The sequence below is a fragment of the Adiantum capillus-veneris genome, chromosome 12 (assembly GCF_014529385.1).
Source record: "Adiantum capillus-veneris isolate H3 chromosome 12, ASM1452938v2, whole genome shotgun sequence".
Classification (NCBI taxonomy): domain Eukaryota; kingdom Viridiplantae; phylum Streptophyta; class Polypodiopsida; order Polypodiales; family Pteridaceae; genus Adiantum; species Adiantum capillus-veneris.
Window position 1 is genome coordinate 26501612 of NC_140942.1, and position 14689 is coordinate 26516300.

General features: G+C 39.8%; 1 long non-coding RNA gene and 1 other non-coding gene across 2 annotated transcripts; both read left to right on the top strand.

Annotated features, from left to right (window-relative positions):
- Positions 1 to 1606: 1606 nt before the first annotated feature.
- On the top strand, positions 1607 to 5277 carry LOC147445480 (uncharacterized). Its single transcript, XR_015189789.1, has 2 exons — positions 1607 to 1792; positions 2212 to 5277. It is a non-coding gene; the product is annotated as an uncharacterized LOC147445480 (long non-coding RNA).
- Positions 1832 to 1924, top strand: LOC147445481 (small nucleolar RNA Z101). The gene has a single exon (XR_015189959.1). It is a non-coding gene; the product is annotated as a small nucleolar RNA Z101 (small nucleolar RNA).
- Positions 5278 to 14689: the final 9412 nt, after the last annotated feature.

Below are 14689 nucleotides of genomic sequence, written 5' to 3' on the forward strand. Positions count from 1 at the left end.
GTTCATCAGAATATATGTCAAAGATCATGCATGGGTAGAAAATTGGTTGAGTTTGTGGTTAAAGTGGTTCCCTTTTTGTGTATTGATTGCAAAAAACTTGAAATTGGAAATCATTTCGGAAATTTTAATGCATTGGACTTTTTGCATGTGGAAAAAGATGTCACGAGAGTCATTTTGAATGCTTCTGCTGGCGTCTACAAGTTGGAGGAAGATAGGCTTTGAGCTATGATCGATGATCGAGCCCAAAAATGTCCAAATTTGATGGTTTTTTGAGGGTTTTTTTGGCAACTTGAAAGCGGGAGTCCCATGTAATGGCTTAATAATCTTTTAGAGCATGTGGGAAGCGAACACTACAAAATATATATTGGAATTGAACCCTCGTAAGGGTATCTCAAAGGAGAAGAGTGGGAGGCTCTCCTTGCCTTGACTATGGCGCACTCGCGTGCTCCTTTGTCCTCCTCATGGGGGTGCGTGCACGCTCATGATAGTGGTGTTGGTGTCTCGTGCTGTTGGTTTGGTTAGGTTCACACCCGGGAGGCCAAAGGCTGGCCCCTTTGCCTTGACCACTCCCTTAAGAAGGTTTTCCTGCAGTCTAGAAAGGATAGTCATGGCGTCGCAACTGTTGGAGCTAAGCCGAGGAGTCAAATGCACAAAAAGGTACCGTGGTGCTAAAATAGGAAAATATTAATTTTTTTGGCTATTTCTAGGAAAAAAGTAGAACATGGGAGAGGCAAAAGATGAGTGGAGGGAAGTTTGGGAATCTTGGCTATCTTTTTGGGGAGAAGGGGTGAGTGCGAGGAGATCTCTGTCTCTCCACCGTCAACTCATCATCATTGTTGTTTTGTTGCAAAAGCTTGTAGAGGGCTAGAGGATTATTGTTGATTGGAGTGTTTTGAAGCCATATTAGAGTTATACAAATAGATTATTCTTGACTTTGGTTTGGAAGAGCTCGTCAAGATGTATGTTGCCTAGATCTTGAGCAGATGTTGATTTGCCCTAATTGGGTTACCAAATTCTAAGATTTGAGTTAATCTACAATTGTTGGCTCTTAACTATGCTCTAATCTTCTCTATCTTTCTTGTATCACCTACATTTAGTTAAAAATTATGCTTTAGCTTAACTTCTCTCACATTTAGAGACCCGATGCCTACTTAGTCTCCCCTTGAGTAGCAATTTTCTTGACAATGATTGTTTCCCAACTAGCTAGAGGCATGGTTTAGATGCTTGGAACAACAAGGTGCCCACATGCACACAGCAGAGGTGGTAAACTGTTATTTCCTAGAAAAAATTGGGGTGAGTTTCAGACCTAGCATGAAGCCTGCTCCTCTTGGAACAACATATGTCTGTGCAATTTTTCAACATGGCGAATTGAACCCTTGACCACACAATCATCGTAGTCGAGAAACCCTCGGGTGCTCGTTGATGGAAGAGTTGCAATTTTTTGTACTCTCTCTTTGGCCAACAGTGTAAATGAAACGACGGTGGACAAGGTGTGCAGCCTAGTCTGAATGCGCCCTATCTCGACTTGGCCATTTGGGAAATGGCCAAAAGGAATGGGCGGCGGCCTAGTGTGACATACGCCAGTTGGATGGTGCATCTACAAAAACCCTACCTACACCGCACTTTCAGCGATGGAAGGACTTTGGATGTGGAGGTGGAAGATGACGAGAAATCGCGATTCTGAGGCTGGGCATGTGCGTGTGTGTGTATTTAGTCTTTGCATGCACGCCCTGCCTACGCCTACTCAAGAGGACACCTTGCACGTCAGCCTGATTCCACCTCCGGCCCCCAGGTATGATCTGTGTGTGAGAGAGAGAGAGCGAGAGAGCGAGAGCGGCACGTGATGAAAACTTCCTTTGCGGGTAATTTGCGTCTGACATCTCGCAGAGATTGTGATGGTAACCTTGGAGACCTGATGCCTCTCTCTCTCTCTCTCTACACACACACACACACACACACACACACACACACACACACAGACGCGATTGTTTCGATTGGTCTTAGTCTGATAAGAAATGATGTGGTGAGTCCATTTTGTGAATGTAGAAGATGAGCCATATTTCAGGGGCATTTGCTTGTTGAATGTCTCTTTAATGATGACTTTTGTGGATTGTCAGGTTAACCTTTGCCGTTTTAAGTAGTGAAGTTTGATGGAATGTTTTCAAGGTTCTTAAAATTCTTAACTTGTTTGCTTTCATCATGCTATTGTAGCTGGATGGTGAAAAGCCCACACTAGAGAATGTTAAGAACCTCAAATTTTGAAAAATGGCATCGTCTGCAACCTCCTTATGCTTATACTGAGATTGGGATAACCAGTCTCAAATGTGTTTCCAATTATATGTAAATGATGTGAATGGAATCCTGGTCAACTAAAGAACATATTTGATCTAGGAAATTGTCTTGGGATGAATTTTAATTATTATTTTGCAAGTAGAAGATGCTTTTTGGATGCAAAGTTTCTTACTTTTTGTGATGTAAGCCCCAAAAAATGAATCTAGAAATGTGCATCGTTGTTGCCAGGGATGTGACTATGAGAAATAGTAACAATGAAGTATATTTGCTGAATGGACATAGAATGTGCACAAATAATTTTATGAGTCATGTATTGATTCAGTAGTGGTTCGTTTCCTTTAATATCTTTAAACATGTGGTGAACGGTTGAAACTGGTTGAGGCTGGGAGATGTCAATTGGGAAAGTTATTGGTTGTTTCCCAGCCCTCAAGGGGTGGAGGCCTCACTGGTTGTAGCGGTTGGCACAGATGTATAGCACAGATGACGAGCAGGACACATTCCACATGCGGGCAAGACAACCTCATTGATATCCTTCAGAGAAGATTAAAATACTGACTTGTCAGCTGGAGAAGATATTACCATCGCTGACCTGCCATGTAATGACTGGTCAGTAGGTGCGGTCGTCTTAGAATGCGGGACTTGAGTGCTAATCTGGCAGCTGTCTGAGCGTAAATGTGGGGGTTCATTCCGGGTTTCCGGGTCCCTGGATGGTTGAGATTGTGGGGGTCCCATGCCGAGCCCTCTTATGCATATATAGTGCATTCAAATGTTTATTTGAATTCAAATGTTTATTTGAATGTGACATTTGAATGTGAATTTGCTGAGGCTAGTTCACTAAAATTAAGTGATTGCATAGCCGATAGTATAATGAAGGTGCAGGGGATGGTCAGCAACCATTCCCTATTTTCAGGGCAACCTGCTGACCGTCCCTGATTTTCAGGGCAACCGTATGGCCACTGACGTTTACAGGGCAACCTGCTGACCGTCCCTGATTTTCAGGGCAACTGTATGGCCACTGACGGATGCTGGGAGCCATTGGCAGGAGCAGTGAAAACAGACAATGGTCAGCAGGGGATGATTCTTGTTTGTCAAAAGTCTAGGGTGAGGGAAGCTAGACAGTGACATGAAAGTATATTTAGGGTGTTGAAAGTGACCTACGTGCTGATTATGTGCAGTGAAAGTGATGTCACAGATTATATGCGTTGATGTGGCATTTTACATGCTGAGCGAGGCTGTGTACATTGGACTGCAGACTGTACCTGGGCATCTGACGATGCTGCCTGCTGACTTGGCAGCCATCCAACAGCCTTGGGTGGGATTTTGCATGTAGGAACAAACTGTAGAAAGCCTCGCAACTCTATTTTAGTAGAATTTTAAAAGAGCAAACCATTTCTAAGCGAATAAAATGTGGAGTGAATTGAGATGAGAGTTCAGAATAGGGAAAAAGTGAAAATCGGGATGAACGGGATGCCAATCTACAAAATAGCAAGGTGTAACAATGGGATTTAAAGACCTTAAGTTTCAACCCATTAAGACCTCCAAAATGTTAATCTGAAAAAGCAAAGGTTATGTCTAATAGTTAAGCTTAGGGAAATTGGATGTTGTGTGTATAAAAGTTGACATGATTCTACAAAGGAGGGGGGGAGTCTTGCAAGTAGGGAGGAGAGAGTAACACACCAGTCACTAATTTTCTTTACACAGAGGGAATGACTGACACATGTCAGCTCCCTAACGCAGATGTCCACAAGGTGTATTCAAATCTTATTGGATGGTAATAAAAAAATTATCAAAAATTATGCTTTTCAAAAGATCCTTGGAAAACTTTTCGAAGGATTTAGTGAACATTGAGTATGCCAATGGTTTGTTTGATTCCTATTGGTCACGAGAGAAAAGAGGTTCAATGAGAATTTGATTGTATGAATTATTTACTTAAAGATGTTACAAAAGAAGAAAGAGGGACCCTTGTAAGAAGGGTATTTGTTATGCTCCATAAATCCTATTAGCTAAGTTCGAAGAAGTCTAATGGGGTGGTAGTATGAGCAAATAGCAAGAGGGGTTGACCAAGATAGAGGTGGTTGAATTTTCAAAGACATTATTGCACATACTCGAAAAACTTCTCTCTTTCTCAAGCTTTAATGAAAATATTATCATCTACTCTAAGCTTGTGAGAAATGGGGTCTACACCGACAATTCTTGGCGTTGTTGCAAATCCAATCAACGGTCAAACTTCAATGCATGCTCATTTCCTCTACCATGTTTATTGGTAAGCTATGCTATGTTAATATGAGTGATTACGTATACGTAAGGAGATGTACATCTTTTTCGTAAGATCACTTTTATCTCAATCTACTTTTATATCTTGTTAGCTCTCACCATTCTTGAAGGTGTATGAGGCCTTGGGTCTAGGATCGTGAGAGAATTGATGTGTTTTGTAAGTGTTTTTAGTGCGTAGCATTCATCTTCATTCCACTATATAGTTTTGCCGAATCACAAAGAATTATATTGTAAAAAGACTCTTATGGGAGAAACTATAATACAAAGACCTTTTGGAGGGTGGACCGGTTTTATGTTAATTTGGTTCCCAATTTCTCGCGTGAAGTATTGTTCATGTTATCTACCTAGGTGGTATACTTTTTGTTGCTTTGTCCATCTAAGCACTTTTGTTATTTTCATTAGAAACTTATTTTAATGAAATGCATACCATGTTCATGTTCTTCCTTACGGACATGTTTTTAGGCCATAAAATGTTACATAAGTGCCACAAACCATTCAAAAACTCAAGTTTAAAGACGATATTTTTGGGATTAGTTTACTAATAATAAATAAATTAAATAGCTAACTATTGAAAAGGTGTCGTGTAATTTTAGTGTTAGAACTTTAGGCAATTAATTTGTAACAATCTCTCTCTCTCTCTCTCTCTCTCTCTCTCTATCTCTTATGTTATACTATGCATAGTAATCTTATCTACATCTTTGTCTTATAAGCCTTCATCATCTTGACTAAATTTATGTGCATGAGTGCGTGTGTATAAATAGTGTTGTTGGAGAGAGAGGGGAGAGAATGGTTGCTTAACAATTTAACAAATGCTCAAAACATCTCTATCAATCTTTAATCTCTTTTTAAAATTAAAAAAAACACTCTAAAACTATGACACACAGTATGGAATTGACAAAGATAAGATTGTAAGAATGTGTAAGAATTTGAAAAGATAAGAGATTTGATTAAAGAGATGACAAGTTAAACATAGCATAAGCGTGTAGAGAAGAGAATCCACAAGAGAAATGCTTAAATCTAACATCAAACTCTGCAGCACTTAAACTTCTGAAGTTTAGTATTTAATATGTTATTTGTGAGTTTATAAAGTGTCAAAATTTGAAGCTTTTCTTTTGAACATTTCACTTTTGTAAATGAGTGAAACTCAACAAGTTCAAAGAGGGAGGAAAGAGCATCTCTTTCCTTACCTACGAAGGCACCTTTGATGCTACGGACAAAATTTCGACTTTTATCCAACAATTCGATGTGACGTTCGGAGTGAGGGCTTCATAGAGTCATCTATGTTATGCCATGTAGTTATGTACTTTCAAAAGTAGGCTACGCAATGGTGGTCTAGTCTATCGGTCAATGGTGAAGCTCTATGAATATGAAAAATTTCAAGAGTTTTCATTATGAAGCAGTTTTTGGCCACCGATGCTAAAAACAAAGTACTTACCAAATGGCGAAGCTTGAAGCTTCTTAAAATCCATTCATAAATATGTAGGTAAGTTTTGAGACCTCCATTTAAAAGCCATTGTTTTCAAAAAGATAGGATTTTGGAGAGCGAAAGTAACAATCTTGTGCAGGCTCAATTGAAGAAATGGCCAAGTATGTCAACTTCCAAAGGCCACGCATCATATCGGCGGTTATACACTTTACTATGGTGGCTTCTCGAATCAATTTTCAAACAGGGGCTAAGAAAAACTCTAAGCTCACGGAAACAAGGGTTCCAATGAGCCCAAGGGGAAGGATAATGTCTAAAAGTCTCGTAACGGCAATTCCATTAAAGCTAAGGAGAAGGGAGTTTACAAAGGCAAAAAAAAAAACTCTCTCCTGAAGAGCTTGATAGTTATTGCAAGGATAATCGCTGTTTTAAGTGTGACAAGCAAGGGTATGCGTACCACGCTTGTTCTCAAAAGAACAACCCGCTATGAACCTCATAGAGCTACCTTGGTCAAAATCCAAGAGGGGGAAACTCATCACAAAGGTTCTCCTTTATGTCATGCTTCATGCTTGAGGAAAGGTAAGTGAACATGATGCTTTTATTTTCTTTGACCTTGGTTCTATTCACAAATATATATCCACAAAGTTGGTCACCAAGCTATGCATTCAAGCTTACGAGATAGGAGATGGACTACTTGCAGATGGTGCTCTCAAGGGGCAAGAAGCTTCAGTCACTCCCTTAGTCGAGAAATTAAAGTTCCATGTCGAAAGCTATGTGGACAAAGAAGACTTGATATCTCTCCTCTCAAGCATGAGGATATAATCCTAGGGGCACCATGGTTTGATCGCATGGTTGCCAATGTTATAAATTCACTGAAAGGAAAATCTACTTTGAGTTCAGGGAAAAAGATATGTACATAGATGTTAAACAAATGGGTAGCACCACACCCATTGTACATACGCAAGCTTTTAATAACTCAATAAAGAGCTCTATTTTCGTGTACATGATTTTTGTTAAAGATTCTCAAAATGAACCTAATGCTTTAGCAAAAGAAAATATAAACAATGACAAGGAATTAGAGTTGTCCAATTTTCTTAAGGGGTTTCAAGATGTCTTTATTCTCGATATCCTTTGTGAGCTACCTCTTAAATGAGGCAATGATGATCATGCAATTGAACTTCTTCCAAGAATTTCACAGCCTAATAAACCTCCTTATAGAGTTTCTCAAGATCAACAAGAGGAGATTATGCGGCAAGTGCACGACTTAGTTGAGAAGGGCATGGTTAGGCCTAGCTTATCTCCATTTTTCTCACTCGTGTTATTAGTGCAAAAGAAAGACGGCACATCGTATGTGTGTTGACTATAGAGCACTAAATAAGATCACTATAAAAAATAGTATTTCCGTTCCACGAGTAGAAGACCTATTTGATAAGCTACAAGGGTCCACCTACTTCAGTAGGATTGACCTAAAAAGTGGCTATCATCAAATAAGGATAGTTGATCAAGTCATTCTAAAGACCGCATTTCGCACTATAGTTGGTCTCTGCGAATATATTCTCATGCCTTTTGGCTTGACCAATGCACCAGCCACATTCATCCGCTTGATGGAGAAGCTATTCAACCCTCATCGAACCTTTACTAGAGTGTTCTTTGTTGATATTATCATCTACTCTAATTCACTAGCTGAACACAAGTAACATCTCCAGGTAATTTAAGTTCTAAGAGAGAATAAACTTTATGTTAATTGAATAAAAAGTGAATTTTTTTTGCAAGAGATTTAATATTTAGGTCACATTATTTCTCAGGATGGCATCCAAATGGATCCATCAAAGATAGAGGTAATAAAAGGATGGCCTAAACCAAGAAATCTTCATGAACTAATAAAAGTTCTCACAAATTGCAGGACCATAACATGACCTAACAAAGAAAAATGTTAGGTATACATGGTCTACCAAGGAGAAAAATGCTTTCGAAAAGTTTCTCTCAACCTGATTGACCTATCAAAGTCAAAGGATCGATTTTGTTGAGCAAGCTCTAGGTATATATGTAGAAAAACTCCTCGCAATTCTACATGTCTTAGACTCATGGTAGCACTATTTATTGGGGACTCCTTTCATTCTGCGAACCGATCACCAAAGTTTTAAGTACATCATGACACAAACGAAGCTCTTCGACAAGCAAATGAGGTGGGCAAATTTTCTTTTGCAATTTCATTTTCATATTGCTCAAATTGCTGGCAAGCATAATCAAGTAGCCGATGCACTCTCAAGACGACCCAGAGTGAATGCGATTTCCATAGCAACTCACAATGATCTATCTTTTATGATAGATGAGTATGTTACTGATTCCGACTTTAGAGATGTGATTTCAGCCCTTGCATTAAGAAACAAAGAGGAACTCTTTACTTTACAAGATGGTTATCTTCTCTATGGCAATAGATTATGCGTTACTAACTCACTGCGTGAGAAAGTAATATATGAATCTCATGCTCTTCCTTATGTGGGGCATAGAGGAATTCAGTCTATCCTAAAGGGGATTGAAACATATTTCTATTGGCCTACTGTGAAAGCAAACATACAAGAGTATGTTTCTAAATATGTGGTATGCCAAAAGACAAAGTTTGCTAGAGGGAAGCAACCTGGATTTCTTCAACATTTGTCAATCACTAATTCACCATAGGAGAGCATATCCATGGATTTTATCTTTGGATTGCCTAAGTCTACCAATGGGAATACGGGAATATGGACGATAGTAGACAGGTTTAGTAAACAAGCTCATTTCATATCTGTCAAAAAGACTACCAAAGCTCATCAAATGGCAACCCTGCTCATATAACAGATTTTAAGTACCATGGCTTGCCAATGTCCATAGTGTCGGATAGGATCCTAGAATGACTAGTAATTTTTGGAAGGGTCTCTTTAAGAATTTAGGGACAAGGCTAAACTTCTTTTCGGCCTATCACCCGCAAACGAATGGCCAAATTGAAATAGCTAACCTAACAATTTTTTGATCTACTAAAAGCCTATGTGATGGAAGTAGATCAGAGATTCTAATGGAAGAAGCACTTATCCTTAGTGGAGTATGCCTACAATAACACTGTATATACTTCCACGGGAAAAACATCGTTTGAGGTAATTGAGGGAAGATCAAAAAGTCCTTTGCTACTTAAGGTACACGGGAAGATCTTCGCTGCAAATGAGTATATCCGAGACCTACAAGAATCTTTACAAAAGATTAAGGATGCTATCTTTATCTCACAACAAAGGCAAAAGGCTGCTGTTGATAAGTACATAAGAGCCCAAGCCTTTAAAGAAAATGATTGGATCTTACTTAAATTTCCGAAGCCTCGATTAAGGCATAGGAAGAGCATTTATGTAGCCTGCACTAGTTACGGAGTAGTTAAAGCAACTTCGTCGCTTTCGTGTACCCCAACCCCCCCGCACCGATAGCTCAATTGGATAGAGTCCCTGGCTTCGAACCAGGTAGTTAGGGTGCAACATCGTTTCATTTCGGGCTTCGATAAAGCTATATACCACTAACTCTCACTCTTATTGAGAAGAAAGCTTTCCCAACTTGCAAGGTAAAGCATGTATCTTCCACCCGGTATTATGTTCAGTCCTCTTTCTTTCAGTTCTTGTTTTATTTAAAGTAAGCGGTTCCCTACGCTTTTTCCTATAGCCCACCTTTTCGAAAGAATTTTACGGAAGACCAAAAGTACTATGCTAAGTTAGCAAAAAGGTACTATGGTCCCTTCCAGATTCTTAGGCCAATCAATGAGATGGCCTATCAACTCAAGTGGCCCAGCCATTGGCTCATACACAATACTTTTCATGTGAGCCTACTAGAGCCTTACAAAGGAGAGCCACCTCAAGAACCAACTATTGAAGACCCACCGGAGATCGAGGACTAAGAAGAGGTGTTGCAGCCTGAGTCCATTCTCCGACATGAAGACAAGGTACTAAGAGGCGGTAAGACTATCCGACGATATCTTATTAAGAATTATCCTTTTGAAGATGCTAGATGGACGCAATGCATACAATTAAAGGATAACCTATACCTTGTCAATGCTTACAATGCTTCCCTAAAGTAAGCAAATGTACAAATGTTTAAAATGAACAAAGTTTTTGTCTTATAAGACTCTTTCTTTATTGTGCACAAATGTAAAGAAGTATGCATGCTTAGATCAAGTTTGCGGAGGCGATGTCTCCCAAACACCAAGTAGAGCTTGTCACTCTACTATGGAAGATTGATAGGAGTAATGTGCAGACATGCTTGTGGTAGCTTAGGCTCTTAAGCGCCAAATGGATTAGTCATCCATTTTGGAACGATGTCGTAGGGTAACATAGGGATCCTCTATCCACTTGAAAAAAGACAAATGAAAAGGCTTTATCTTCTCTATCCCATAGTCGAGAGTGACTATGATTTCAAGAGAGAGGTAATATCATAATAACTAATATCTAAGTCTCTTAAATGATTTTCTCATGTTAAACTGATAATTTAATATGGGGAAGTGCCAGGGAAGAATATTGGTTAAGCTGGCAAACTTGCCACATTAGGGATCGAAAGGAGGAAAAATAGGGATCCAAAGGGGGGGCCATCTGCAAAAGAGCAAGGTGCAACAATGGGCTTTGAAGACCTTAAGGTTCAGCCCATTAAGACTTCTAAAATGCTAAGTTTCCAGAAATCAAAGGTCGTGTCCAATGGTTAAGATTAGGAAAATTGGATGCTTTGTGTGTGTGTGTGTGTGTGTGTGTGTGTGTGTGTAAAGAAGTCTTCATGGATCCTACAAACGAGGGGGCGAGCCTTGCAAGTAGGGCATGAGACACATACACACACACACACACTCACTCACTCACAAGACTCCTTTACACAAAGGGAATGAGGGGCACATGTAGACTTCCTAGCCTAGATGCCCACAAGTTGTACTCAAATCCTATTGGATGGCCATGGAGGTGGACCAATGAGAATTAGGATAGAATAACTCTAGTTCAATTAATTTAAAAACACTTAATAAAAAAACCAATAAGAATTAAGCTCTCTAGAAGACTATTGGACAGTCTCCCAAGGGGTCCAATGAGCATTTAGTAGCCCAATGGCTTGCATGATTCCTATTGGCCAGTAGACAAAGGTCTCCGATGAGAGTTTAGTTGCATTAATTAATTACCTAAAGATCTCACAAAAGGGAAAAGGGGGACACATGTGAGAAGGCTATCACTTATGCTCCTTAAATCCTATTGGCTAAGCCTGGAGAGGTCCAATGGGGTGGTAGCATGAGCAAATAGCAAGAGGGGTCGACCAAGAGAGAGAGAGGCTGCTGAATTTTTAAAGGCATTATTGCATACACACTCACACTAACTCATGTGTGAAGCAAGAAGACTCTCTCTCTCTCTCCTTCTCAAGATTTAATGGAAAGATTATCACCTACTCCAAGCTTGTGAGAAGGGAGGCCTGCACCAACAATTCTTGGCTTTGTGATGCAAATCCAACCAAGAGCCAAGCTTCAATGCATGCTCATCTCCTCTACCATGCTAATTGCTAAGCTATGCTATGCTAATATGAGTGGTTATGTGAGGAGATGTATATTCTTCTCGTAAGACTACTCCTTCTTCCTCTCAATCTACTCTCATACCTCGCTAGCTCTCACCATCTTTGAAGGTGTGTGAGGCCTTGGCTCTGAGACCGTGAAGGAATTGATGTTGTGTTTTATAAGTGTTTTTCTTAATGCTTGAAGCTTCCATCTTCATTGCACTAACTAGTATTGAAGGAACACAAATAATTGTATTGTAAAATGTCTCTCTTGATGGGAGAAACCATAATACAAAGCTTTTGGAGGGGGGATTGGCTCCATGTCAATCCGGTCCTCAACTGTAGTCAATAGCTTAATTTCTCTCTCTTTTGAAGTATTGTTCATGCTATCTAACTAGGTTTTATACTTTTTGTTGCTCTCTCCACCCAAGCACTCTTGTTATTCTCATTAGGAATCTATTCTAATGAAATGCTCACTATGTTAATGCTATTTTCCGCTACACACAGTTATTAGGCCATATGTTACATAAAATAAGTGCTACAAACCATACAAAAACTCAAGTGTAAAGAGGATATTTTTGGAACTAGTTTACTAATAATAAATAAATTAAATATCTAACTATTAAAGAGGTGCCGTGCAATTTGAGGATTAGAACTTTAGGCATTTGATTTGCAAGATTCTCTCTCTCTCTCTCTGTGTGTCTCTCTCTCTCTTTTATGCTAACTATGTATGGTAATCTTGTCTAAATCTTTGCCTTATAAGGTGTCATCATCTTGACTAGATTTATGTGCATGTGTGTGTGTGCATGTGTATAAATGGTGTTGTTGTTGGAGAGAAATGAGGGAGACCGGTTGTATAAAACAATTTAACAAATGCTCACAAACATTGCCTCAACCTGTCAACCTCTTTCCCAAATTTCCAAAGACACAAACACACACACTTAGACTATGACACACACACGCACAGAGCATGGAATTGACATAGACAAGATTGTAAGAGTGTGTAAGAGAATTTGAAAAGATAGAGACTTGATTAGAGAGTACACAACAAGGTAAGCATAGCATAAGAGTGTAGAGAAGAGAATCCACAAGAGAAAGACCTAAATTTAGCCTCAAATTCCACGGCACCTATTCTTGTGGAGTTTGGTATTTAATATATTATTTGTGAGTTTAAGGTGCCAAAATTTGAAGCCCCTCTTTTACAACCACTTCACTTTTGTAAATGAGTGAAGCTCAAGAAGTTCAAAGAGGGAGGAAAGAGCATCTCTTTCCTTACCTACGATGGCACCTTTGGTGCTACGGACAAAGTCTTGGCCTTTATCCAACAATTGGATGCGGCGTTTGGAGATGAGGGCTTGACAGAGTCTTCTAAGCTACACCATGTAGCTATGCACTTTTAAAAGTCTGCCAAGCAATGGTGGTCTAGCCTACGGGCCAATGGTGAAGCTCTACGAACATGGAAACATTTAAGAGGTTCCATTATGAAGCAGTTTTTGGCCACCGATGCCAAAGACAAAGTACTTACCAAGTGGCGAAGCTTGAAGCTCTCTCCCTACGAATTTATTCATAAATATGTAGACAAGTTTTGGGACCTACATCTCAAAGCCACTGTCTTCAAAAAGATGGATTTTGGAGAGCAAAAGCAACAGTTTCGTGTGGGCTTAACTGAAGAAATGGTGGAGTATGTCAACTTCCAAAGGCCACGCACCATATTGGCGATTATACACCGTACTATGCTGGCTTCTCAAATCAATTTTCAAACAGGGGCCAAGAGAAATTCTAAGCCCACGAAAAACAAGGGTCCCAATGTCCCTAATGGGAAGGACAATGTCTAAAAGTCTACTAAGGGCAATTCCAACAAAGCTAAGGAGAAGGGAGTTTACAAAGGCAAAAAAAAAACTCTCTCTTGAAGAGCTTGAGCGTTCTCGCAAAGATAACCGCTGTTTCAAGTGCGGAGAGCAAGGGCATGCGTACCGCGCTTGTCTCCAAAATAACACCCTCCATGAACCTCCTAGAGCTATCTTGGCTGAAATTCAAGAGGAGGAAACTCACCACAAAGGTTCTCCTCTATGCCATGCTTGGGGAAAGGTAAGAGAACATGATGCTTTTATTCTCTTTGACCGTGGTTCTAGTCACAATTTCATATCCACAGAGTTGGCCACCAAGCTAGGCATACAAGCTTACGAGATGGGAGATGTCCTACCCGCAGATGGTACTTTCAAGGGGAAAGAAGCTTCAATCACTCCCTTTATCGGGAAATTGAGGCTCCATGTCCAAAGCTATGTGGACAAAGAGGACTACTTTATTTCTCCTCTCAAGCATGAGGATGTAATCCTAGGGGCACCATGGTTTGATTGCATAGCTGCCAATGTTAAATTCCCTGAAAGAAAAATCTACTTTAGGTTCAGGAAAAAAGATATGTACATAGATGCTAAGCAAATGGGTAACACCACACCCATTGTACATATGCAAGCTTTCAATAAGTCAATAAAGAGGCCTATTTCCGTGTACATGATTTTTGTTAAGGATTCTCAAAATGAACCTAATGCTTTAGCAAAAGAAAATCTAAACAATGACAAGGAATTAGAGTTATCCAATTTTCTCAAGGGGTTTCAAGATGTCTTTATTGACGACATCCCTTGTGAGCTACCTCCTAAACGAGGCAATGATGACCATGCAATTGAGCTTCTTCCAGGAATTTCACCGCCTAATAAACCTCCTTATAGAGTTTCTCAACATCAACAAGAGAAGTTTATGCGGCAAAGCGCATGAGTTAGTTGAGAAGGGCATGGTTAGGCCTAGCTCATCTCCATTTTTCTCACCCGTGTTACTAGTGCAAAAGAAAGACGGCACATATCATATGTGTGTCGACTATAGAGCACTAAATAGGATCACTATAAGAAATAGGTTTCCTGTTCCATGGGTAGAAGACCTATTTGATAAGCTACATGGGTCCACCTACTTCAGTAGGATTGACCTAAAAAGTGGCTATCATCAAATAAGGATAGTTGATCAAGACATTGTAAAGACCGCATTTTACACTACGTTTGGTCTCTACAAATATATTCTCATGCCTTTTGGCTTGACCAATGCACCGGCCACCTTCAACCGCTTGATGGAGAAGCTATTCAGACCTCACCGAACCTTTACTGGAGTGTTCTTTGATGATATTAT